Source organism: Somniosus microcephalus, chromosome 9 (assembly GCF_052327205.1).
Source record: "Somniosus microcephalus isolate GS21.2 chromosome 9, FLI_Smic_1.0, whole genome shotgun sequence".
Lineage (NCBI taxonomy): Eukaryota > Metazoa > Chordata > Chondrichthyes > Squaliformes > Somniosidae > Somniosus > Somniosus microcephalus.
In genome coordinates, this window is record NC_140995.1 from 147750403 (window position 1) to 147777560 (window position 27158).

The following is a 27158-nucleotide window of genomic DNA, read 5'->3' on the forward strand; positions in this document are numbered from 1 at the left end:
GCCCAGCTCTACCTCATAACCACCTCTCTCGAAATCTCCACTGTCTCTAAATTGTCAGACTGCTTGTCCATCATCCAGTTCTGGATGAGCAAAAATTTCCTCCAACTAAATATTGGGAAGATTGAAGCCAAGGGGCTGGATTTTGATACTGGAGGCGGGTAGGAGGCGGGACTACAACTTTTGGGGTTGTAGTCCCGCCTCCATCGAGTTGTGGCCAACCCACGCGATTTTCACTTGATTGACCTTATTGAGCCCGCAGGCCAATTAAGGGCCACCCGGCAACAGGTGACGTCACAGACAGACATTTCCTCTGTCAAGAGCTTTTGACAGATGAAATATCAGCGTTTAACAGCGGTTTGAAGCTGTCAAACACTGACAATCTGTACTCTAAGTTAATTCCTACCTCTCAGGCTGATTTAGAGATCTCTCCAGAACAGAAAGCTGAATGCTGCAACTTTTGACAGCTCGCGGCCATTCTGCTTTCTGTGCCAGTGAGATGAGGGACTCCCGAGACCTGAAGGAAGGAAGGCTGTAAAGGTGGAAGGCTGTAAAGGTAAGTAAAGGTAAGTAAAACTTTTTCAAACGCTTTACACACACCAAGCACACTTACCTCTGCACTCATGCACACATCACTCACTTGAACACTGGACATCTCGGACCCTCCAAGTCTTTCAGCCCGACGGTCCACCTTGCTAACTTGCCGTGGTTTGGAGCCATCGGGAATCCCACACTTCAGGAATAAAAATAGGGATTAGGCTAAAAACTGCCTGTTAACTACCTGTTAACAGGCAGTTACTTGTCACTAATCCCCTTCCCGCCTCAGGGAGGCGGGTCCCAGTGCGGGTCGGGTATCCGCCTCCTTTGAAACTGGCATGGAGGTGGGTTGGGGGCGGGATGGGTTCGTGCCCCCCAATTTCATGATTTTAACACCCCACACACCTCCAATCACGCCTCCACGGCCCAATGAAAATCCTGCCCATTGTCTTCGGTCCCCACCACAAACTACGTTCCCTAGCTACCAACTCCATCCCTCTCCCTGGCAACTATCTGAGGCTGAACCAGGCTGTTTGCAACCTTAGTATCATACCTGACCCTGAGATGAGCTTCCAACCACATATCCGCGCCATCACTAAGGCCGCCTACTTCCACCTTCATAATATCGCCCGACTCCGCCCCTGCCTCAGCTCATCTGCTGCTGAAACCCTCATCCATGCCTTTGTTACCTCCAGACTTGACTATTCCAAAGCATTCCTGGCCAGCCTCCCACGCCTAGCCTGTGTAAACTCGAAGTCATCCAAAACTCTGCTGCCGTGTCCTAACTCACAACAAGTCCTGTTTACCCATCACCCCTGTGCTCACTGACATCCCTCCATGGTCTCGCTCCTTTCCATCTCTGTAATCTCCTCCAGCCTTACAGCCCCCTCCCCCACTGAGACCTCTGCGCTCCACCAATTCTAGCCTCTTAAGCATCCCTGATTATAATCGCTCAACCATTGGTGGCCGTGCCTTCAGCTGCCAAGGCCCTAAGCTCTGCAATTCCCTCCCTAAACCTCTCCGCCTCTCTGCCTCTCTTTCCTCCTTAAGACGCTCCTTAAAACTTACCTCTTTGAGCAAGCTTTTGGTCATCTGTCCTAATATCTCCTTATGTGGCTCGGTGTCAAATTTTGTTTGACAATGCTCCTGTGAAGCACCATGGGACGTTTCAATATGTTAAAGGTGCTATATAAATGCAAGTTGTTGCTATTGTTGTTGAACTGTACTCCTTCTTTTAAAAGAGCATTTGGTATCTTATTTAACTTGCCGAAGGTGAAAAGCCACAAAAAAAGCTTGTGCACCTGTAAATCTGCTCATGTCAATAGCTGACTCGTTGGTAGATTGTGAATTTGTAAAGCAAACGGTTACAGTGGAATTTTGATATATGCAATCCATGGTTATATTTGGAGAAATGGTAGAATGCAGCATCCAGGGGAATGATTTCTTCAATTTTAACAACTTATTCTATAATCATGAATGCATACATATGTCTAAAAGAAATCAGAGTAGAATTTGAATCCTGCATAATAACCTGCCCAAATATCAATGGTCAGTACCTGTTTTTTTACTTCTTTAGAAATTCCTGACACATACCACACTCTGTACTTTATTATATCCTGTGACAAAACACCCATTATTTTTGGTTGATTGAGTTTCCTAGATTAAATGTCAAAACTCTCATATTGAATGCATTTTACATACAATGTATGCAGACTGTTTCGGAGCTGAATGTATAAATATTGAAAACCAGAGAGGAAAATACATTTACCTGACCACTGGAGTTCAAGACACTTCCTAAGGGACTCAGTAATAAGTCTTTTCTTGCTGGAAGTGTATGCATCAGTACTTCACCAAAGCTTCAAGTATCAGTGACAAGACAGCTCACAAAAATCGCAGTAAGAACAGCATTACATTTTTCTTTTATCCTTTTTTAGGGGTAGTTTGTTTCTTGTATTGTTGTTCCTAACTCTCTCACCTGGCCTTCCCACACCATGCACCATTCTCTGGTAGACTTGGTAACGAGCTCTCAAAGAAAGATGTAGAGTACCTTTATGGTCCAGCGGTCTATAAATAGCAGGACATTCTTTTAAACACAGGATTTTTCCAGTTACTTCCTAATTATTTCTGTTTTGGTCTTAATGGAGGTCCACAAATCTTATGGGTCAAAATCGGGATTGACGGCACAACTTCCAAATCATTCTGTAAAATCTGAACACATGCGAGACCTGATTGTGATTGTAGGCATCGCAGACCCCTGAAGCTGGTCCTACTGGGCCTGATTTGAGCTATGGTCCTAAGGGTGAAACTATACATTTCAACCCCCTTAGTACTGTCAAAGTTACTCTGTAATTTATCATCTAGTTTCCCCGCCTGTTTTGTGATGAATTGCATGGCCTTCTCTGCTCCCCCACCCCTCTCCTCATAGCATCAGTAACTCATTCAGTAAGAATAGTGGCCATAAACCAGCTGGTACATTTTTATGCTTTACCCGATATTTGTCTTGTGCTCAGCATCAAAGGACGCTCCTGTAAGCAAGCCCTCGATACCTACAAACCAGCCTATGATTTTATATGCACAATATCTGGTAACGTATAAATGCCCAGGGGTCAAACAGAAATCTTGCTACTGTAATTGCCTTACTGAATTGACATGAGCCCGCTATGCTCTCTGAGTCTTTGAACAGCGAAAGAATAAACATTCCATCAGACAACGCAACTTAGGCTTTAAGTTACACATCAGGTTTATTAAAAGTAGCAATTAGGCAGTAGTGAAAAATTAATGCAGCAGATTTCACTTGCTCAAAGAACATTTAAATTATATTTCCATGGGTACAAACATAGTAAAAGAGGCAATACTTCGCTAACTCTTTCAGTCAGATTAAGCCTGAACCAGTGTCTCTATGTGAGGTTTCATCTATATCAGATCTAGCCTCCATTATAGACAGCTTAGAAGAACTGAAGTGATAGAAACACACTGCTTGAGATATACCTCCTATTTCCTTTGAATTTCAAAACTGGCATGCAGGAAATCAGGTGACTTCCATAAGTGATCAATGCTTAACAAATTACAGTGATGGATTCCTGTCAACTCCATATCCTCTCCACCAGAAAGACTGTTTACTTCCACCTCCATAAAATCACCTTGTACGAAAGACTGGCATTTAGAGGTCCTTAGTAGATGAGAACCACATAAATATATGTATAAATTTAAGTGCAGCCATTGACCAACTAATCTTACCCATAATTCCTTGTGGGTATGGAAATATTAAGGCTTGTTCAAATGTAGCCGCAAGGACAGTCAGAAATAGTCTTGACTAGTTCTGATAACAGACGGTCACGCAGCCTACGCAGCTTACGAGGCCTTGCACTGATTGTACCAGTGAAGGTTGAATGATAAGAGAGATGAGGCAAATTCCAATGGGGTGAAGAACTATAAATAAGATAATGATGAACGTGGTAAAGTTATCAGAAAAATATTGGGGCCAGGCAGGGCCAAGATGTTAACCTTAGTCTGAGTGACAATGGTATTTTGACAATTAGAACCAATTAAAAAAGGTGATTTTGTTAAAGACCATATATGGACACTGGCCAAATGAACTTTTGCTAAGAAAAGGGTTAAAACCTCGATACTCAAAGAACAACTCCACACAGACCTACTGCGAGAACAAAGGAACAGACTGAAGACAATGTCACCTGTGTCTGAGAGGCTCCAGAGATCAAGGGCTGTGAGCTACTCATTAAACTATCGCCTGTTGTTAAGTATAGTATGCTGTAAGCTTAATAAATCTTGATCTATTGCCCAGGTACTACTGGTTGCTACCTATTTTTGTGTCTCGTCCAAGAACTCTGTGAAATCATAAAGATCTTACAACCTTCTTTCCTGCCTCAGCCCATCTTTTGCTAAAACCTTCATCCATGCCTTTGTCAACTCCAGACTTGGCTTTTCCGATGCTCTCCTGTCCAGACTCCCACCCCCATCCTCCATAAACTTAATCTCATCCAAAACCGTGCGGCCCATATCCTATCCCACACCAAGTCTTGCTCATCCATCATCCCTGTCCTCGATGACCTACAATGGCTGCCAGACCCCCAGGGGGAAAAATTTGGTTGCTTTGCGCCTCCCGTTAGCGCCCTAAGAGGGTGCTAACGGGGCGTAAAGCAACTAGCGCCCGGGCGCGGCGCCACCAGTGCCTCCTGCAAAATTCAGCGGGAGGTTAGCGGCGGCACTAACCATTAGCGCCCCACGGCACTGCATGGCTGGCGATGATGTCATCACCGTGCGCAGCACCCCGGCCGCGATCTTCGGTAGCGCTGCCTGAATTACCGCCGGACGCAATGTCCGACGGGGTCAGGGGGGCCTACCTGCGGCCGAGGCGGTGCTATTTAAAGGCAAGGTTCCGGGTGGCCATTTTTGTTGCTGGCCGTCTGCCAGCACCTGCCTCTGCTGTTGTCCCCGGCCTCCTGACCCGCCTCGCCCCCCGCAGGGTGCCGGCTGCACTCCATGAGCCCGGCACTTCTCTTGAGTGCCGGGCTCTTTTGCCGGCACTCCAATCCCCGGTGGCCCAGCTGGGCCCTGGGTCACGCTGCGCAAGGCCCCTCCCCTTTAAGAAGGGGAGGAAGGCCTGCAATACCGCGGCACATAGCACCACAATATTCCCTCGCAGCGCCCCAAGAAGGAGGCGGGGCACTTCCAGTAGCGCCCCACTTCCCTCTTGGGGCACTACCACTCAATTTCAGCTGCGGGGGTGCTAATTTCTCCGGGGCGCTAAAAGTAGCGCCCCAAAGGGGGCACGACTCAATTTTTCCTCCCCCCAGTGCCGTAAATTAAAAATTCTCATCATTTTGTTTCAATCCCTTCATGGTCTCGCCTCCCCTCTCTCCCTCAGTAGCTCCTCCAGCCCTACACAAACACTGTCCCCCCCGCAAGAGAGCACCGTTCCTCTAACCTTGGCCTCTTGTGTTACTACCAACCCCCCCTCCCTCTTCACTGCACCATTGGTGGATGTGCTTTCAGGTGTCTAGGTCCCATGGTCTGGCATTCCATCCTGAAACCCCTCTGCCTTTCCACTTCCCTTTTCTCCATTAAAACTCTCTTTGAGCAATCATTGACTAGAAACTTAATTGGACCAGCAACTATGTTGCAAGAGCAGGTCAGAGCCTGGGTATTCTGCGGCGAGTGACTCACCTCCTGATTCCCCAAAGCCTTTCCACCATCTACAAGGCACAAGTCCGGAGTGTGATGGAATACTCTCCAATTGCCTGGATGAGTGCAGCTCCAGCAACACGCAAGAAGCTCGACACCATCCAGGACAAAGCAGCCCACTTGATTGGCACCCCATCCACCACCTTAAACATTCACTCCCTCCACCACCGGCGTACCGTGTCTGCAGTGTGTACCATCTACAAGATGCACTGCAGCAACTCGCCAAGGCTTCTTTGACAGCACCTCCCAAAACCACAACCTCTACCACCTAGAAGGACAAAGTCAGCAGGTGTATGGGAACACCATCACCCCCAAGTTCCCCTCCAAGTCACACACCATCTTGACTTGGAAATATATCACTATTCCTTCATTGTCGCTGGGTCAAAATCCTGGAGCTCCCTCCCTAACAGCACTGTGGGAATACCTTCACCACACGGACTGCAGCGGTTCAAAGAGGCAGCTCACCACCACCTTCTGAAGGGCAATTAGGGATGGGCAATAATCCCATGAAATAATTTTTAAAAATTGTTTGCCCCCCCATATCACTTTCTTTAGCTCAGCAACCATTGTTTTCTGATTACACCTCCGTGAAGTGCCTTGAAACATTTTTCAATGTTAAAGGTACTATATATAGGTAATTTGATATTGTAGTTACTGACCACTGACTGCACAAATGTAATGTGGTCTAAATAATAAGCTTGAAATTGATTTTTCGGCGTAAGTATAAGGAATGGTAGAAGCCCATATATTCTGCCTTATCGAGAATCCAATACTTATAATTCTGGCAAGATAATCCAAACAAAGAATTAATAGACTCCTCCGGTGGCTGTTGAGGGGTCTTAAATTTGGGTGGTTTGAATCTTGTGCTCAGTAAATGTAAACTCAAATATAAAACTGTTGTTAATTCAATTGATTTGCCATCAAGTAAGCTATGTCCTTCAAAGCTGCTCTAAGAATTTGCATTGAACAATACGAATATCATCATATTAATACAGTAAAGGACTTCTTCGAGGGCTAAAATGTAAGCATGTGGTTTGAGCAAAGTAGAGATGTTTTGATACACGAGTGACTGAAAGTGCACAGTGTAGAATGGAAGCACATTATTTGGGTTTGCAAACATTAAGGCATGCAGAGCGTTAACTCGACATGAATAATGTTCAGCTACTGCTAAACCACTAACATGCAATATTCCAATCCACTGCTTCTTAACATACTGCCAGCAGTAAATTAAGACATCCAATCATCAGCCATCAGTAACAGTTATCGTTACTTACCTGAAAATAAGGCCTGTGACCCCTACAAGTAACTATGTGGCAATACTGATAACAGAGCTGATTATAAAATGATGTCTGAAGGCATGGAAATGATTCAAGGAAGCCTAGATTTTCCAAACAGGAGGTGGAGGACGCAATGTTAAGAAGGGTATCCATTTTCTGGAGTAAATCCACCAACTCCTCACGTGAGGCGGTAAGACTAGGAGCAGGGTGGTGGTTGAATGCAGTGTCCAGAAACAGAAAGGAGCTGGCACACTGTCTGCAAAAGTTTTAATGACATTGAAACCTGATGAGAAGGTTGCATTCAACCATCAAGCAAAGGAAGAAATGGAAGGTGGAAGAAGATCCCAAAATCATTGAGAAAATTATGAAAAGAGGGAAATGCAACTTCTCAGTCTTGGGAAATTGCAAAGGGATTGGAACATCCACAGAGGAGGCATGGAAGCATTTTCAAAAAGGATGTGTATTTTTGTAGAACATATATCAATTTTTGACTGTTAGGAGCTGTTAACACAGAATTAATAGAACACAGAATGCATTTATAATTCATTATTTGTTTGAATAACTCCCTTTTAATAAATGTAAACTATCTTTAGCGCTGATGTGATAATGAAGATGCTATAAAAAGTTCTTAACTCTTTTCTTCTCCCCAGACCTGAGTGTGGACTATCAAGTCCAAACCATGCAGGTCGTTGGTACTTTCAGAAGCAGTGACAGAGCCTATAGCTCCTGCACTAACACATTCTATTGGCCCAGTAATTCAGGTCCCAACGCGTGAGTACGCATGGGGTACTCGCGCGTGGACCCGATGGAAGTGCCGGTTTCTTGCATGCACAGCGCATGCGCGGGAAAGCGGCACGTCCGGTCCCCTGAAAGCAGGGGTTAAGAGGTGAAATGCGTGCTACGTATGAGGCAGCGCGTGCGCGTTGAACTTCCTTTTCTTTGACAGGTTTGCCCGTGTGTGAAGGCCTCCACTTTTTACACATTAAAAAAGCAGACGTAAGGACTTCATTTTAAAAGGTAAGTGGTCAATTAATTAAAATTAGAACATTTTTTCCACAGGTTTATTATTTTTAAATACTTTACAGTAATGTAAGTGTATTTTTAGCTCCGATTTTTTATAAAATTATTTTTTTCAAAAATTTAAATTATTGTTTAAAATGGTTATTTAATGTTATTTATAGTTGATTTAAATAGTGTGATGTTTTATTAAAATTTATTTTAAGGTTATGTACTGTTTTGGGCACCCGGAGTTTTCATGAGTTTGACAGGTCTTATGTCAAACTCATGAATGGGCTTTTCCCTCCTCCGATTGGTTGCCCAGTGCTCATGTGATCCCAGCCGACGCATCGCACTAAGTACGCCGCTGGATCACGCAAGCACAGCGCGCCGGGAGCTGGACTGGGCCACAGACAGGAAATGCACGCAGGCCCAGGCCTCAACTGTCGGCGCGCAATGTAAGTGTAGGTCGGGGGCTTGCACCCGCGGGAAGCCCCCGACACGAATTTCTGGGCCATTGTTTCAGTACCACAAGAGAGTTGACAATGGCCCTGAAATTAGGATCGGGAGCTTGTCGCGCGTGCAAGCCCCCAATGTTCACTTACCCAGCGCGCTGACATTTTAATTCTGGCCCGCATTGCATTTCCTCTGACTGGCCCGCTTGAGGTCCTGCCGCACTGTGCATGCGTGACCCAGCGGCGTACTTAGTGCGATGAGCCGGCTGGGATCACATGAGCACAGTAAGAGCTGTCAAACTCATGAAAACTCCTGGCCCCAAAACACTACTTAAGCCTGAAAGAAAATTAATAAAAACATTGCACTACTTAAATGAACCATAAAGAACTCTGAAAAACTATTTTAAACAATAATTTTAAAATTAAAAAAAAAAATTTATATAAAAAATCGGGGCTAAAACTAAATTTACCTTACTGTAAATTCTTTAAAAATAACAAACCTGTGGAAAAAAAAATTCTCAATTGTATTAATAGACCACTTACCTGAAAAACTAAGTACTTACGTGTGGTTTTTCAATGTGTAACGACCGGAGGCCTTTACACACGCGCAACTCTGAAAAAAAAAAGGAATTTCACTGCGCACGCGCTGCCTGTGCAGTCGCGCGCGTTCTGCCTCTTAACCCCTTGGGTCAGAGGACAGGAAATGCCGGTTTTCAGCGCATGCACTGTGCATGCTGAAAACCGTCAATTCCTCCGGGCACACGCATGAGTACCCCGTCCGTACTCACGCGTTGTGACAGGAATTACTGGGCCAATATAGTGCTACTACAATGAATTTGTAAGGCTCTTGTTAGCTCAGCGATGTCCCCACTGATCTCTGTACTCACCAGCTTTTCCATCTGCTGGAATGCATATAGAAGTCAAGTGCAAAAATACTTAAATGAAGGAGGGCTAACTTCAGTTAGTTGAAAAGGGATCTGACCCAGGTGTATTGGAATCAAAAACTGGTCAGCAAACCAGTAATTAAACTGGAGGCCTTCAAAGAGGAGATGGTTCGGGTACAGTGTAGTCGCATTTCCATGAGGGGGAAAAGGAAGGGCATCCAAAGCTAGATCTCCCTGGATGACTAAAGATATAGCGGGAAAAATTGGGTTGGTTAGCGCCTCCCATTAGCATCTCTGGGGGGCGCTAATGGGGCGCTAATGACTCACCGCCTGAGCGCGGTGATTTTAGCGCCTCCCGCGAAATTGACCTGGCGCTTTGCGATGGCGCTAAACACTACTGCCACGACCTCCTGCGCCCGGAGATCGTGACATCGTCCAGGCATGCAACACCCCAGTTGCGCCCCGGACCGGAAATTGATTCTCACCCCCTGTTTAACGCCTGCTGCTAAGAACGACAGGTAGAGGGGAAGTTTTCAAGGTGAGTGCTATTTAAAGGCGTGCGCTTCCTGCTTTTTCCTGTCGGCAAAATATTTTGCATACGCAAGTTGAGAAAGAGAGAGAGATGTCTGGCGATATTTAACACTGTCCTACAAGGAGTTTTGTTCCTGAGCAGCACTTTTCAGGTTCCTATTTCTCACGTCTTCATATTTACCACATTTACAAGATTAAATGTGGCTGTACTAACTCGGCGCGTCGTCCTCCAGCTTCACCTTTGGACAAATGTAAGAAGTCACACAACACCAGGTTATAGTCCAACAGCTTTATTTGAAATCACAAGCTTTCGGAGCGCTGCTCCTTCTTCAGGTGAAGTGGAGAAATGCATAAAGACACAGCTTATATAGTCAGAGAATCATGTCAGATGTTTACAGGTAACCTTTCCAACTGCCATTTAGCACACCTCGGCAGAGAGATAATCACAGCAGTCAAAGGTGTGAATGGTGTCCAAACAGGTCAGTCAGGGAAACATTACGTCAAAGAACAATGAGGTGGGGTCACAAGGGGTCAAATATTGCAGATGCTGGGGTCTGTATGAAAAACAAAAAAACAGACAAAAAACATTTTTTTGGCTGGAAATCACAGCAGGTCCGGCCGCATCTGTGCAGAGAGAACAAGCCAATGTCGACTCGAGTCTGGATGACCTTGCATCAGGTGGGGTTACATGTAGCGTGACATGAACCCAAGATCTCGGTTGAGGTCGTCCTCATGGGTGCGGAACTTGGCTATCAGTTTCTGCTCGACGATTTTGCATTGTCGTGTGTCTCGAAGGCCACCTTGGAGAATGCTTACCCGAAGATCGGAGGCTGAATGTCCTTGACTGCTGAAGTGTTCCCCGACTGGGAGGGAACACTCCTGCCTGGTGATTGTTGCGCGGTGTCCGTTCATCCATTGTCGCAGTGTCTGCATGGTCTCGCCGATGTACCATGCTCCGGGGCATCCTTTCCTGCAACGTATGAGGTAGACAACGTTGGCCGAGTCACATGAGTATGTACCATGTGCCTGGTGGGTGGTGTCCTCACGTGTGATGATGGTATCTGTGTTGATGATCTGGCATGTCTTGCAGAGGTTGCTGTGGCAGGGTTGTGTGGTGTCGTGGTCGCTGTTCTCCTGAAAGCTGGGTAATTTGCTGCGAACGATGGTCTGTTTGAGGTTAGGCGGCTGTTTGAAAGCGAGTAGTGGAGGCGTGGGGATGGCCTTAGCGAGGTGTTCGTCGTCATCGATGACATGTTGAAGGCTGCGAAGAACATGGCGTAGTTTCTCCGCTCCGGGGAAGTACTGGACGACGAAGGGTACTCTGTTGGTTGTGTCCCGTGTTTGTCTTCTGAGGAGGTCTATGCGATTTTTCGCTGTGGCCCGTCGGAACTGTCGATCGACGAGTCGAGCGTCATATCCCGTTCTTACAAGGGCGTCTTTCAGTGTCTGTAGGTGTCCATCGCATTCCTCCTCGTCTGAGCAGATCCTGTGTATTCGCAGGGCTTGTCCATAGGGGATGGCTTCTTTAACGTGGTTAGGGTGGAAGCTGGAGAAGTGAAGCATTGTGAGGTTGTCCGTGGCCTTGCGGTAGAGTGAAGTGCTGAGGTGTCCGTCTTTGATGGAGATTCATGTGTCCAGGAATGAGGCTGATTCTGAGGAGTAGTCCATGGTGAGTTTGATGGTGGGATGGAACTTGTTGATGTTATCGTGTAGTCTTGACCACAATGTCTTCACCTTCGACAACCAGTTCTTTACCCAAACACACGGAACAGCCATGGGGACCAAATTCGCACCCCAATACGCAAACATCTTCATGCACAAGTTCGAGCAAGACTTCTTCGCTGCACAGGATCTCCAACCAACGCTAAACACCAGATACATCAACGACATTTTCTTCCTATGGACCCACGGCGAAGAATCACTGAAAAGACTATACGATAACATCAACAAGTTCCATCCCACCATCAAACTCACCATGGACTACTCCTCAGAATCAGTCTCATTCCTGGACACACGAATCTCCATCAAAGAGGGACACCTCAGCACTTCACTCTACCGCAAGCCCACGGACAACCTCACGATGCTTCACTTCTCCAGCTTCCACCCTAACCACGTTAAAGAAGCCATCCCCTATGGACAAGCCCTGCGAATACACAGGATCTGCTCAGACGAGGAGGAACGCAATGGACACCTACAGACACTGAAAGACACCCTTGTAAGAACGGGATATGACGCTCGACTCGTCGATCGACAGTTCCGACGGGCCACAGCGAAAAATCGCATAGACCTCCTCAGAAGACAAACACGGGACACAACCAACAGAGTACCCTTCGTCGTCCAGTACTTCCCCGGAGCGGAGAAACTACGCCATGTTCTTCGCAGCCTTCAACATGTCATCGATGATGACGAACACCTCGCTAAGGTCATCCCCACGCCTCCACTGCTCGCTTTCAAACAGCCGCCTAACCTCAAACAGACCATCGTTCGCAGCAAATTACCCAGCTTTCAGGAGAACAGCGACCACGACACCACACAACCCTGCCACAGCAACCTCTGCAAGACATGCCAGATCATCAACACAGATACCATCATCACACGTGAGGACACCACCCACCAGGCACATGGTACATACTCATGTGACTCGGCCAACGTTGTCTACCTCATACGTTGCAGGAAAGGATGCCCCGGAGCATGGTACATTGGCGAGACCATGCAGACACTGCGACAACGGATGAACGGACACCGCGCAACAATCACCAGGCAGGAGTGTTCCCTCCCAGTCGGGGAACACTTCAGCAGTCAAGGACATTCAGCCTCCGATCTTCGGGTAAGCATTCTCCAAGGTGGCCTTCGAGACACACGACAACGCAAAATCGTCGAGCAGAAACTGATAGCCAAGTTCCGCACCCATGAGGACGGCCTCAACCGAGATCTTGGGTTCATGTCACGCTACATGTAACCCCACCTGATGCAGGGTCATCCAGACTCGAGTCGACATTGGCTTGTTCTCTCTACACAGATGCAGCCGGACCTGCTGTGATTTCCAGCCAAAAAAAATGTTTTTTGTCTGTTTTTTTGTTTTTCATACAGACCCCAGCATCTGCAATATTTGACCCCTTGTGACCCCACCTCATTGTTCTTTGATGTAATGTTTCCCTGACTGACCTGTTTGGACACCATTCACACCTTTGACTGCTGTGATTATCTCTCTGCCGAGGTGTGATAAATGGCAGTTGGAAAGGTTACCTGTAAACATCTGACATGATTCTCTGACTATATAAGCTGTGTCTTTATGCATTTCTCCACTTCACCTGAAGAAGGAGCAGCGCTCCGAAAGCTTGTGATTTCAAATAAAACTGTTGGACTATAACCTGGTGTTGTGTGGCTCCTTACATTTGTCCACCCCAGTCCAACTCCGGCATCTCCACACCATGGCTTCACCTTTGGAGGCAGCAGAGGTGCAGAGAGAGAGTGGCAAAAGAGGCCAGAGGGAGGAGGGCCAACAGGGCTCTGCGCAGGAGACCTGTAGGGGGTTGGCATGTGCGCCCAGTCAGCTTCGCCTCTGACTGTCCCTTGAGTGGTTCAAATCGCTCCCACACCCCTGGGTTCTAGACACCGGACTTAGGTACAGGCGGCGATACAGAAAATCGAGTAGACAAGTGGTTTGGTGTAAGGAAACCAAGATTTTATTAAAGCAGATAAAAACACAATCTTATGAGAATTACTGGTATGAAATACAGGCATAAAACAATTACACTTATATGGGAATGGGGAACACATGGCACATCGAGGGAAAACAACTACATTAACAATCCCCTTATCCTTATCCCACCCCCTATACCTAACTAGATTAAGCTATGAGGGGCCAGGAATTCATGCTCACCAGTCCAAAGCCTGTTGCTTTAACTTTTTTGATATTTTGAGGTCTGTCCTCCCTGTCCTTTGGGGTACCCGTCGCCACGTGGTTTCAGGGTGCGGCGCTGAAGTTGTTGCTGTGAAGCACCCTCCTTTTTCCTCAGCTACCGTCATCATCTCGTCGCGATGGGTTTTCTTCTTCTTCTCCCTCGGGCGGTCGTCGGCGGTAATGGTGCGGTTAGAGCCAGTTGGCGGTCTTTACCGCTTGGAAGATTTTACTACCCAAGCTTTGAACGCCAGTATATTCATCACGGGTGCTGTCACCCGTGTTTAACGCCTGCTTATTCGCAGTGTTCAAACGCCAACTTATTCTCATTGTCCATACACACACTGCTAATTTCTTCACCAAGCGCCAGCTTATAACTAGGCGTTTGGGTTTTTACCAATGCGTCTTTCGCTGCCCTTCTCTGCTCTTATCGGTTTACCTTCTTCTTCATCTCGCCTCGTCTCATCTCGTCTCGTCTGCCCCTTTTGTGGCCCGTGTGTCCTGTGTGGCTTTTGAACTCGGGTCTCCTTCTCCTCCCGCGTTTGGCCCCGGTGTAATGGGTGCCCTTGGTTGTTGAGCGGTGTGGGGAGCGAGAGGAGAACCCGCCATGAGGCCAGGGCATGAGCACGAGCGGCAGCAAGCGAGCTAAGAGCTACCAGACCTAAGAGCTAGCAGCGATTACCACTGATGGGCCTACAATTATAGCTGTTCTTCAACTCCTTATCTGCGCGCCAAATCAGGTCAGTCCATTGTTTAACTTTTGGCGGGCTTGTTTTAAATGATTACAACCATTTATTTTAACGACTTTTGGAGTGGTTGTCACTGGGTCTAATGGCCCCAATGTCCTGGTTGTTTGTCATGGATAAGACTTAATTGTCCCCATCCTAACTTGATGGCTACTGTGAGCTGTTACTGATTAAACATGCAGAAACCTAATGGCCACGATTATAGGCCCAATTTAGCTTGATTAGATTCAAGTCGAATGAATGCGTATTCTGCGTTTACTTTGTCTGGCTGGCTCCAGAGAGTCCCGTTCTCACAGATTCCTGCATTTTAAGTTTTGTTTTCCAGGCCTGCTTGCCTGCAGAGCCTTGCTTTAAAAATCCTGTCAGTTTTGGTCACGAGGTTTACAGAAGCCATTTTGGGTACCCTGCTTTTAATAACTTGTCCAAAAACAGGGTCCCTTGATCGATAACTTGGGGAGTGCGGGAATTTTGAGAACCCTGCAACTTACAGACTTTACCCTCCCAGGGTATTCCGGGAGCAATTCTCTTACATTCATTTGTCCGAGGAGCAGTGTTTCAGAAGGCTGCGCTTCAGCAAGGTGGCGGTCACAGAGCTCTGCCACATCCTGCAACCTGATCTGCAGCCTCAGCTCAGGACCAGGATGTCTCTGTCAGTGGCAGTGAATGTGACGGCGGCTCTGAATTTCTATTCCAGCGACTCCTTCCAGGCTTCAACTGGGGACATAGCGAATATCTCCCAGTTCACTGTCCATTGCTGCATTCGGGAGGTCACAAATGTTTTCTACAAAAGGAGAATGGAGTACATATCTTTCCCCATGACTCAGGACAAACAGCGTGAATGCACATGTGGCTTCGCTAGGATAGCAGGCTTCCGCATGGTTCAGTGCACCATTGACTGCATGCATGTGGCATTGTGGGCACCTCATGAAAATGCAGAGGTGTTCCACAACTGCAAAGGCTTCCACTCTCTGAACATGCAGTTGGTGTGCGACCACAGACAGCGCACCCTCGCCGTCAATGCCCGCTATCCTGCTTTCATCCTGCGCCATACTGGTATAAGAACATAAGAAATAGGAGCAATAGTAGGCCAATCAGCCCCTCGAGCCTGCTTCGCCATTCAATAAGATCATGGCTGATCTGATCCTAACCGCCAATCCACTATCACAGAATCATCTCCTGAATCTAACAGAATTAGACACACAAAATAGGAGCAGGATCAGGCTACACGGCCCCTGGGCCCGCTCCGCTACCCACAGGGCCATGACCGATCCGAACCTAGACTCATGTCCAAATTCCTGCCCGCTCCCCGTAACCCTTAATTCCCTTTACTTCTAGGAAACTGTCTATTTCTGTTTTAAATTTATGTAATGATGTAGCTTCGAAAGCTTTTTGGGGCAGCATATTCCATGGACCAACCACCCTCTGAGTGAAGTAGTTCCTCCTCATCTCAGTTTTGAAAGAGCAGCCCCTTATTCTAAGACTATGCCCCCTAGTTCTAGTTTCACCCATCATCGGGAACATCTTCCCTGCATCCACCCGATCCAAACCCTTCACAATCTTATATGTTTCAATAAGATCGCCTCTCGTTCTTCTGAACTCCAATGAGTAGAGTCCCAATCTACTCAACCTCTCCTCATATGTCCATCCCCTCATCCCCGGGATTAACCGAGTGAACCTTCATTGTACTGACTCGAGAGCAAGTATGTCCTTTCTTAAGTATGGACACCAAAACTGTACGCAGTATTCCAGGTGCGGTCTCACCAATACCTTGTACAACTGAAGCAATACCTCCCTATTTTTATATTCTATCCCCCTAGCAATGAAAGCCAACATTCCATTGGCCTTCTTAATCACTTGCTGCACCTGCATACTAACCTTTTGAGTTTCGTGCACCAGGACCCCCAGATCCCTTTGCACTTCAGTACTTTCCAGTTTCTTGCCATTAAGATAATAACTTGCTCTACGATTTTTCCTGCCAAAGTGCATAACCTCACACTTTCCAGTATTGTATTCCATCTGCCAAATCTCTGCCCACTTACTTAGCCTGTCTATGTCCCCTTGAAGGTTTTTTATGTCCTCCTCACTCACTACTTTCCCCCCATCTTAGTATAATCTGCAAACTTTGATATGTTACACTCGGTCCCCTCCTCCAAATCGTTAATAGAGATTGTAAAGAGTTGGGGACCCAGCACTGACCCCTGCAGAACACCACTAGTTACTGATTGCCAGTCTGAGAATGAACCATTTATCCCAACTCTCTGCCTTCTGTTAGATAGCCAATCCTCTATCCATGCCAGAATATTACCCCCAATCCCGTGATTTCTTATCTTAAGCAATAATCTTTTGTGTGGCACCTTGTCAAATGCCTTTTGGAAGTCTAAATACACTACGTCCACTGGTTCCCCTTTATCCACCCTATACGTTACTTCCTCAAAGAACTCCAGCAAATTTGTCAAACATGACTTCCCCTTCATAAAACCATGCTGACTTTGTCCTATTAAATTATGATTATCCAAATGTCCTGTTACTGTCTCCTTAATAATGGACTCCAAAATTTTACCTACTACAGAGGTTAGGCTAACCGGTCTATAGTTTCCAGCCTTCTGTCTACTGCCCTTTTTAAATAAGGGTGTTACATTAGCAGTTTTCCAGTCTGCCGGGACCATTGCCGAGTCCAGGGAGTTTTGGAAAATTATTACCAATGCATCCACAATCCCTACCGCCACTTCCCTCAAGACCCTAGGATGTAAGCCATCAGGTCCAGGTGATTTATCCGCCTTGAGTCCCATTATTTTACCGAGTACCACTTCCTTAGTGATTTTGATCGTGTTTAGCTCCTCCCCCCCTTTAGCCCCCTGTTTGTCCAGTGTTGGGATATTCTTAGTGTCTTCTACTGTCAAGACTGATGTAAAATATTCATTCAGTGTTTTTGCCATCTCCATATTTCCCACCATTAATTTCCTGGTCTCATCCTCTAAGGGACCAGCATTTACTTTAGCCACCCTTTTTCTTTTTATATAACTATAAAAACTCTTACTATCTGTTTTTATATTTTTTGCTAATTTACTTTCATAATCTATCTTCCCTTTCTTAATCAATGTTTTTGTTATTTTTTGCTGTCTTTTAAAGTTTTCCCAATCCTCTATCCTCCCACTAGATTTGGCTACCTTATATGCCCTTGTTTTTAGTCGAATACTATCCTTAATTTCTTTCCTTAGCCACGGATGGCTGTCTTTTCTTATACACCCTTTTCTTCTCAGTGGAATATATATTATTTGGAAGTTGTAGAATAACTCCTTAAATGTACACCACTGATCATGTATCGTCTTACCCTTTAATCTATTTTCCCAATCCACTCTACTCAATTCCGCTCTCATACCTTCATAGTCTCCTTTATTCAAGCTTAGCACACTTGTTTGAGATCCAACCTTCTCACCCTCTAATTGAATATGGAATTCAACCATGTTATGGTCACTCATTCCAAGGGGGTCCTTTACTAGGACATTTTTAATTAATCCTGTCTCGTTACACAGGACCAGATCTAAGGTTGCCTGCCCCCTGGTCGGTTCAGTAACATACTGCTCAAGAAACCCATCCCTAATACACTCAATGAACTCATCCTCAAGGCAGCCCTGCCCAATTTAATTTGTCCAATTAATATGACAGTTAAAATCCCCCATAATTATAGATGTTCCCTTATTACAAGCCTCAACTATTTCCTGATTGATACTCCGTCCAACAGAGTTGCAACTGTTCGGAGGCCTATAGACTACGCCCACTAGTGTTTTTTTCCCCTTATTATTCCTTACCTCCACCCAAACTGTTTCATTGTCCTGATCTTTTGACCCAATATCATTTCTCTGTATTACAGTGATTCCTTCCTTTATTAACATAGCCACCCCACCTCCCCTTCCTTCCTGCCTGTCCTTCCTGATTGTTAAATAACCTGGTATATTTAATTCCCAGGCATTGTCACCCTGCAGCCATGTTTCTGTAATGGCCACAAGATCATACCCTTATGTAGTTATTTGTGCCATTAACTCGTCTATTTTGTTACGAATGCTACGTGCATTCAAATAGAGAACTTTCAAAGATGTTTTGTGACACTTAGTTCCTGCTTTTGCCCTTTTTATTACTTTACCTTTTACTCCATACTTTCTGCCCCTTCCTGACATGCTCTGGTTTTTAATTTCCCCACTGCTACCTAAGTCTATGACCTTCTCTGTTATCATTTTTATTATTTGCTCTCTAGGAACCTCCCCCCCACTAGTTAGTTTAAAGCCCTCTCTGCAGCCCTAGTTATATGATCCACCAGGACTCTAGTCCCAGCACTGGCCAAGTGAAGCCCGTCCCAACGGAACAGCTCCCTCCTGCCCCAGTACTGGTGCCAGTGTCCCAGGAAGCAAAACCCATTTCTCCCACACCAGTCTTTGAGCCACGCATTTAACTCTCTAATTTTATTTGTCCTAGCCAAATTCGCTCGTGGCTCAGGTAATAATCCAGAGATTATTACCCTTGTGGTTCTGCTTTTTAATTTGGCCCCTAGCTGCTCAAACTCCCTCAGCAGTACCTCCTTCCTTGTCCTATCTATGTCATTGGTACCAACATGGACCACGACAACTGGATCCTCCCCCTCCCACTCCAAGTTTCTCTCCAGTCCAGAGGAGATGTCCTTAACCCTGGCACCGGGTAGGCAACACAGCCTTCGGGACTCTCGCTCTCGGCTGCAGAGAACTCTATCTATCCCCCTAACGATACTATCCCCTACCACTACAACATTCCTTTTAACTCCCCCCACTTGAATGGCCCCCCGCTCCATGGTGCTGTGGCCAGGTTGCTCATCCTCCCCGCAGTCCCTGTTCCCATCCTTACAGGGAGTAAGAGCCTCGAACCTGTTGGACAAGTGCAAGGGCTGCGGCTCCTCCAACACTACCTCCTGGATCCCCGTACCTGCCTCACTTCTAGTCACACCATCCTGACCCTGGCCACGGACTACATCTGAATTAATTAATCTAATTGGTGTGACTACCTCCTGATACACAGAGTCCAGGTAACTCTCCCCCTCCCTGATGTGTCTCAGTATTTGAAGCTCGGACTCCAGCTCTTCAACACGGAGCCGGAATTCCTCGAGCAGCCAACACTTAATGCAAATGTGATCACCGTGAGCATCAATGGTGTCCACCAGCTCCCACATATTGCAGCAGCAACACATCACCTGATCTCCCATTCTATGTAATTAATTAATTTTATTAATATTATTCTTAAATACACTCTGCCTCAATTCTAGATGGTGAATATCACACCTTAGAAACTATAAACCAAGGAGATTTAAGCTTAAAAAGGGAGAAATACTTACCAACCAATCACTTACCCGCTTTGTGGTGACGTCACACCTTGAATACTTTTTACCTCTTTCCTTCCCTGAGATTGGAGATTGGTACGCTTACCTGAGCCTCTGGGGCCTCTTGTAGTCGCTCTGCCGCTCAGCTCCGCCTCCACCCGCTGCCGATGCCGCACTGAGGCCTACCTGAGCCTCTGGGGCCTCTTGTAGTCGCTCTGCCGCTCAGCTCCGCCTCCACCCACTGCCGATGCCGCACTGGGGCCTACCTGAGCCTCTGGGGCCTCTTGTAGTCGCTCTGCCGCTCAGCTCCGCCTCCATCCGCTGCCGATGCCGCACTGGGGCCTACCTGAGCCTCTGGGGCCTCTTGTAGTCGCTCTGCCCCTCAGCTCCGCCTCCACCCGCTGCCGATGCCGCACTGGGGCCTACCTGAGCCTCTGGGGCCTCTTGTAGTTGCTCTGCCGCTCAGCTCCGCCTCCACCCGCTGCCGATGCCGCACTGGGGCCTACCTGAGCCTCTGGGGCCTCTTGTAGTCGCTCTGCCGCTCAGCTCCGCCTCCACCCGCTGCCGATGCCGCACTGGGGCCTACCTGAGCCTCTGGGGCCTCTTGTAGTCGCTCTGCCACTCAGCTCCGCCTCCACCCACTGCCGATGCCGCACTGGGGCCTACCTGAGCCTCTGGGGCCTCTTGTAGTCGCTCTGCCGCTCAGCTCCGCCTCCACCCGCTGCCGATGCCGCACTGGGGCCTACCTGAGCCTCTGGGGCCTCTTGTAGTTGCTCTGCCGCTCAGCTCCGCCTCCACCCGCTGCCGATGCCACACTGGGGCCTACCTGAGCCTCTGGGGCCTCTTGTAGTCGCTCTGCCACTCAGCTCCGCCTCCACCCGCTGCCGATGCCGCACTGGGGCCTACCTGAGCCTCTGGGGCCTCTTGTAGTCGCTCTGCCGCTCAGCTCCACCTCCACCCACTGCCGATGCCGCACTGGGGCCTACCTGAGCCTCTGGGGCCTCTTGTAGTCGCTCTGCCGCTCAGCTCTGCCTCCACCCGCTGCCGATGCCGCACCGGGGCCTACCTGAGCCTCTGGGGCCTCTTGTAGTCGCTCTGCTGCTCAGCTCCGCCTCCACCTGCTGCCGATGCCGCACTGGGGCCTACCTGAGCCTCTGGGGCCTCTTGTAGTCGCTCTGCCGCTCAGCTCCGCCTCCACCCGCTGCCGATGCCCAGACCTCTTCCAAACACCACGTCAACCTCGTGGCTGGCTCCTCAGGGACAAGTGTTTCCACCCTGCACCTGGCTGATGACACCGCTCCATAACACCAACACTCCTGCTGAGCTCGCATACAATGATAACGTCACCAGGAACCTCAATGAGCAGACGATCGGCATCTTGAAGCAACGGTTCCAGTGTCTTGACCACTCTGGAGGAGCCCTGCAGTACTTTCCCGAGCGAGTCTCGCTTTTCATTGTTGTGTGCTGCATGCTTCACAACCTCGGAATTATGAGGACCCAGCCATTGCCACCTGGGAATGGTGCACCACCTCAGGAGGAGGAAGAGGGAGAGGAGGAGGAGGAGGTGGAGGAGGAGGATCACGAGGAGGGTGAGCAGCACCAACGTGGGAGGGAGGTGCTCAATGTTGTTTCTGCAAGGATCATCCGTGAATGCCTGATAGGACACCATTTCTGACGAATGACAGAGAAGATAGCTTTTGGGATGAACAAGCACATCATCACAAGTATCCCGCAGCCCCTATTGCTGGGCAAAGCTCCAATGAGTCAAATAAGCAAAGTTGTAAAGTTCTAATAAATTTTTTTATTTACCTGACAAACTGTCTTATTTATTCAGCGCAACTAATAACAAACAAACACAATTCATTAACTAACAAAACTCATTCTTACCACATCGAGATAAGCGTAAACAGAGTGAACAATATATTAACATGAACATCAAACTTTGACACAAATATTCCCACCATTTATTGGAGAATTTTTACTTTTCGCCCTTTGAGGGTGATCTCCATCCCCTGCGCACTTCCCCCCTTCCCACCCTACTGCTCCTCCGTAATGTGGCCCCAGTGGCTGCAACAAGGCTGGCGGAAGGCTGGATCCAAAGAGTGCAAATGGCTTTGAATGACGTCCTGGACCAGCTCTGGGCCTGGAGAGCCCGGCTGCAGACTGCACCAACTCTGCATGGGCAGCAGCAGTCTGGGCTGGCTGTGTTACAGGCTGTGGCAAGTGCAATGGTGGCGTGGTGGTGGTGAGAGCAGGAATGCTGTCCTCCTGAGAGAGGACAGCACCTTCCTGCTCGACTGACACACTGCCACTCCTCCAGGGCAGAACCTCAGCATCCAGAGCAATCTGCTCGTGCACAGATTGCTGGCCTGCTGCGGCACCGTGAGATCCCCGGTAGACAGTGGGAGACCCAGTGACGAAGGCAGCAGTCAGCGCTTGCATGGCATCAATCTGAGACTGCATGAGAGCAGTCTGACATTGGATGGCACCAGCCAATGACTCGATTCTAGCACTAAGCCGTTGCATTGCGTTGGCCTGCACTAGATCCTGCCACCAGACCCATCACACCCGGCATGGGCTCTGGATCCCCACGGCCTCCCTGCAATTCAGCCATCCTCTGCAATGAAGCAAGGATGGGTTCAAGGGTTTGCACACAGATGACAGCTGTGCTAGCGGTGGAACCTCCACGCTCCTAACCAGTACATCCATGAACTCCCTATGCATGCTCACAGCCTGGGTATTCATGGCCGCTATATCTAGGTCCTCATCCAAGTCCTGTGCAGCAGAACTTGTGCGGGCACTCACACACCGAGCAAAGTTGTAAGAGCTTCCCTTCCCCCATGGCATTGCTGCAGGCTGCTGGGTCCCGGAGCTTCACCCAGATCAGATGCAAACCCCCAGTGAACACGTGGCCCCAGTGTCGGAAGTGTCGTTCTTGGGAGATGCAGGCAGTGAGACTACGGCTTTGTCTTCCTCCTCCTCTGCTGCGTCGCTGCCAGTGGGAGGCTGGGGGACAGGCTGGTCAGCTGATGGTTCACTATCTGAAAGCAGGAAGGTACAAGGGTGGCTTTAACATGAGGGCAGGAGGGCAGGAAGGGAGCAAGGACTGCAGGCACTATAGTTAGATTGAAAGTGTAAAAAGTTGTTGTTGTGAGGGGGAAGTGGCATGAGAGAGGAGAGAAAGCTGATTAACATACCAAGGGGGTTGACCTCTCCAACAGCCACAGCACTGACTACATGGCTGGCAATGAGTCTGTGAACTCGCTCCTCCAGCTGTGTGAGGGGCTATAGCTCCACCTGTCCTCCTCCTGTCCGTTGTTGCTCCCTGCGATTATGTGAAAGCTTGGCCTGCAAGAAAAAGGACAGCTTGTGAGTGAGTGTGCAGCCATGTGTTTGACAAATGTGCCTACCATAGTTGAATAGCCATTAATGAGTGCAAGGTGTGGGATGTGCATGTGACTTCTATGAAATGAGCATGGTTGTTGGGTGAGTGTTGGGCATTTGGGTATTTATACCGTCTGTGCACAGAGTGAGGTTGAGATGGTGGGATGCAGAGGTTTTGAAAAGCAGGTACTCACCCTGACCACCCGAGTGAGGTCGTTGAACTTCTTACGGCACTGCGTATGCGTTCTTTGGACTAGGCTCCTTGATGACATGTGCTGGGCAACCTCCCTCCAGACCTAAACTTGCGGGGCAATGGTCTCCTGCCACTCTCTGGATAAAGCACTGCCTGCCGCCGTTCCACAGCACCAATCAGAGCCACCAATGCCTGGTTGCTAAATCGACGAGCTCTCTTCCTGGGCCTCTGAGTATCCATCATAAATCTTGGATGAGGATTTTTAACTGCTTGCAGGCCGAGGTCAAATGCTGCAATGAGTAGGGTGTGACTGTGCAGCAAGATGGACCCTCCCCTTTAAGAATTGGACGCCGCCAGTCTGCCTGAGTAGAAGGTCATTGACATCGGCTGAGCTTTAGTAGTGTTCTGAGGTAGCGCTTCGCTCCCCGATGTTAGCACCCTAAGAGAGGTGTGTAGCGCTTGATTAAGCGCTCCAATCACCTCCAGGGGTGCTGGAGACGAATTTTGCGGTTGCCGGTGATAATTAGCACCAGGCGCTAAAATTTGTGCCCGGCCAATATTAGCGCCCCAAAATAGGCGATACCCAATTTTTCCCCCAATGAAGTTAAAATGAGACAGAAAAAGGAAGCCTATGACAATTGTAAGATTCATAATACAGTACAGAACCAAGCTGAATATAGAATGGGCAAAGAGAGAGTATGAAAATAAATTAATGGCTAAAATAAAAGGGGACCCAAAAGTCTTTTATAAATGCATAAGTAGTTAAAGGGTAGTCAAAGGAACGGTGAGGCCAATTAAGGACCAAAAAGGAGATCTTCTTGTGGAGGCAGAGGCCATGGCTGAGTTACTAAATTAATACTTTGGATCGGTCTTCACTAGAGAAGAGAATGCTGCCAATGTAACAGTAAAGGAGGAGGCAGTAGCGGTATTGGATGGGATAAAAATATATAACAAGGATGCACTTATGAGGCTGGCAGTCCTCAAAGTAGAAAAGTCACCCGGTCCAGATGGGGTGCATCCTAGGTTACTGAGGGAAGTAAGGATAGAAACTGCGGAGGCACTGGCCACAATTTTCCAATCCTCCTTGGATATAGGGGAGGTGCCAAAGGACTGGAAGACTGCAAATGTGAAACCATTGTTTAAGAAAGGTGCAGTATCTGTAAAGGGGCATGGGACTATTTACATAACCTTTTAAAGCATTCGCGCATGCACTTCCACGTCCATTCCAATACAGTTTTGGACATTGTGGCTGACAGTTAAAAATGCTTTCAACATCACCCATAATTTTTTAAGTTGCTTCACCAATCCGAAAAGCACCTGAAACTACATGGATGCTGCTTTGTCATGTATTCACTCAGAATGAAATGTAGGCTGGACACTAAGTTGGCACTTTCTGCACTTCTTAATCCTAATGTTTGTATATTTTGGGGGCGAAATTGATCCCCATTCCGCCTGTTTTTTGGGTGGAAAATTAGAGTTGGGGGGACTAATTTCGGGGCACAAGCTTCCTGGAAGTGCGCCAGCTGCCAAATTGGACTTCCATGTGTCCATCATGACACCTGAAACTGGCATTAGCCACTTTGAATATGCAAATCAGGGTCCTAACACCTGTTTAAGAACCTGCTCTGTATTAGGCATAAACTTAGCGGTGCGTAAGCCATGCAGGCTGATCTCAATGTTTCTTAGTCTACAGCAGTCTAACCAACGGTCCTTAAAACCACCACTGGAGATCGTTGCCAAAAAGGTAAGTTTACTTTTTTTAGCATTGCCTTTATGTGGAGCCAGGAGAGGCAGGAGCTGCCAACTAAACTGAATGCCATCCTCCCACCATCCAATGGAGGCCAGGCCAGAACACATCATGCTGTTTATGCAAGACATCAGTTCAACCCAACCTCAAAGGTGAAAACGTAATGGTAGCGACTGAACTGAGACAATGAATATGCCAATGACCCAGATTGTTATTGGTAACAGTTTCAATGTTTGTTCGTTACGGCTGGGTGAGGTCATTAACATGCCAACTCCCTTTTATCCCAGTGGTTCCACATACTGCCGTAAAGTGGATTTTAAACCTTTTGAACTAATTTCAATTTAAAGCATCACTTCAATATAAGTCATAGGCAAATCCTTTCACGCAAAAATATTTGAAAACCCCAAAGATGGCAAATGCCATTGGAGACACTATAAATGCTGAGTTTTCCTGAAACAACTATAAAGCGATTCCAGCAGTCATGTTTGGCTGCAGAGTTTATTTGGGGTAGAACCTAAATGTAACTGGAATTATCCTGGATTCTCCTGCACCAGAGGCAACATAAAGGGGGCATCAGTCTCAATAAAACATGAATGATTCAGGCATTAATCTGCGAGCAGCATCTGGCTAAGTCCCAAAAGCTACTGCTAGAAACATGACTGATATACCAGGTGTGCTTGAGCTTTCAGATGTTACTTCTTAACTGAATTACACTTGCAACAGATCCAACAGATGAAGATTGAATGTTAGAAACGTCATGGCATTTTTTTAAAAAGGCTTTGAAACATAAAAACTGCACAATTCTTTAAAAGAAGTTAATGTTTTTGAAGACTCACTAACAATGTACTGTGCTGCTGCTAGTTACTATGAGAAGCTGTTGGCAGGGCATTAATCATAAGTTATCCCATAGGCAATTGTTCTTACACTTCCTACAAGCTGATGGCTGCACAGTACCTCACTGCAGTCTGATATTTATTCCACTAAGGATCACAGGTGAGAATGGAAAATGTCACCTGTGAGATAAGATGTCAGTGGCAAACCCTTCTGGATATTTTTCTTTGTATGTGTTTTAGTATGTTTTTATTCATTATTACCAGTTGCTAACACTCATGCCATGTTCAGAGCCCTTAATGTATAATGGAATGTATGTACATTCAGGAACTAAAGCATCCAAGGAAGCTATTTTCATTCAGAGATTACTGTGCACAGGATTCTTATCTGTTTAAATATAGCCATTTCTTTCGTTTAATATTTATTTTTCATAATGGCCCAGAAATTCAGGCCTCCACGGGTGAGTATGCATGGGGTACTCACCCGTAAGCCAAATGGAAGTGCTGGTTTCGTGCATGCACTGCGCATGCGCGGGAAACTGGTACTTCCGTTCCCCTGAAAGAAGGGGTTAAGAGGTGGAATGCGTGCGCAGGAGGAGGCAGCGCGTGCGCATCGAACTTACGTTTTTTTCCAGGTTTTTCCAGGAGGGTAAGTCTCCAGGAGTTACACTTTTAAAAAGCAGGCGCAAGGCCTGCTTTTTACAAGGTAAGTGGTGAATTAATTAAAATTTAAATTTTTTTTCCACAGGTTTATTATTTTTAAATACTTTAAAGAAAGGTGTTTATTTTTAGTCCCGTTAGAAAATGTAATTAATTTTTTCACAAATTTAAATTATTGTTTAAAATAGTTATTTCATGTAATTTATAGTTATTTTAAAAATGTGATTTTTAAAAATGTATTTGAAGATTTAGTGATGTTTTGGGGCTTATAGTATTTATAGGTTCCTGTCAAACTTATGAATGAAGCATTCCCTGTTACCATTGGCTCTCCAAGGCCCACGTGATCCCAGAGGACGCATCGAACTAACTGCGCCCCTGGGATACGCAAGCACTGCACGCCGGCAGTTGGAGGAGGCCCAGGATCGGAATCCCACGCGGGCCCACAGCACAATGGCCAGCGCGGTAGGTAAGTGCAGG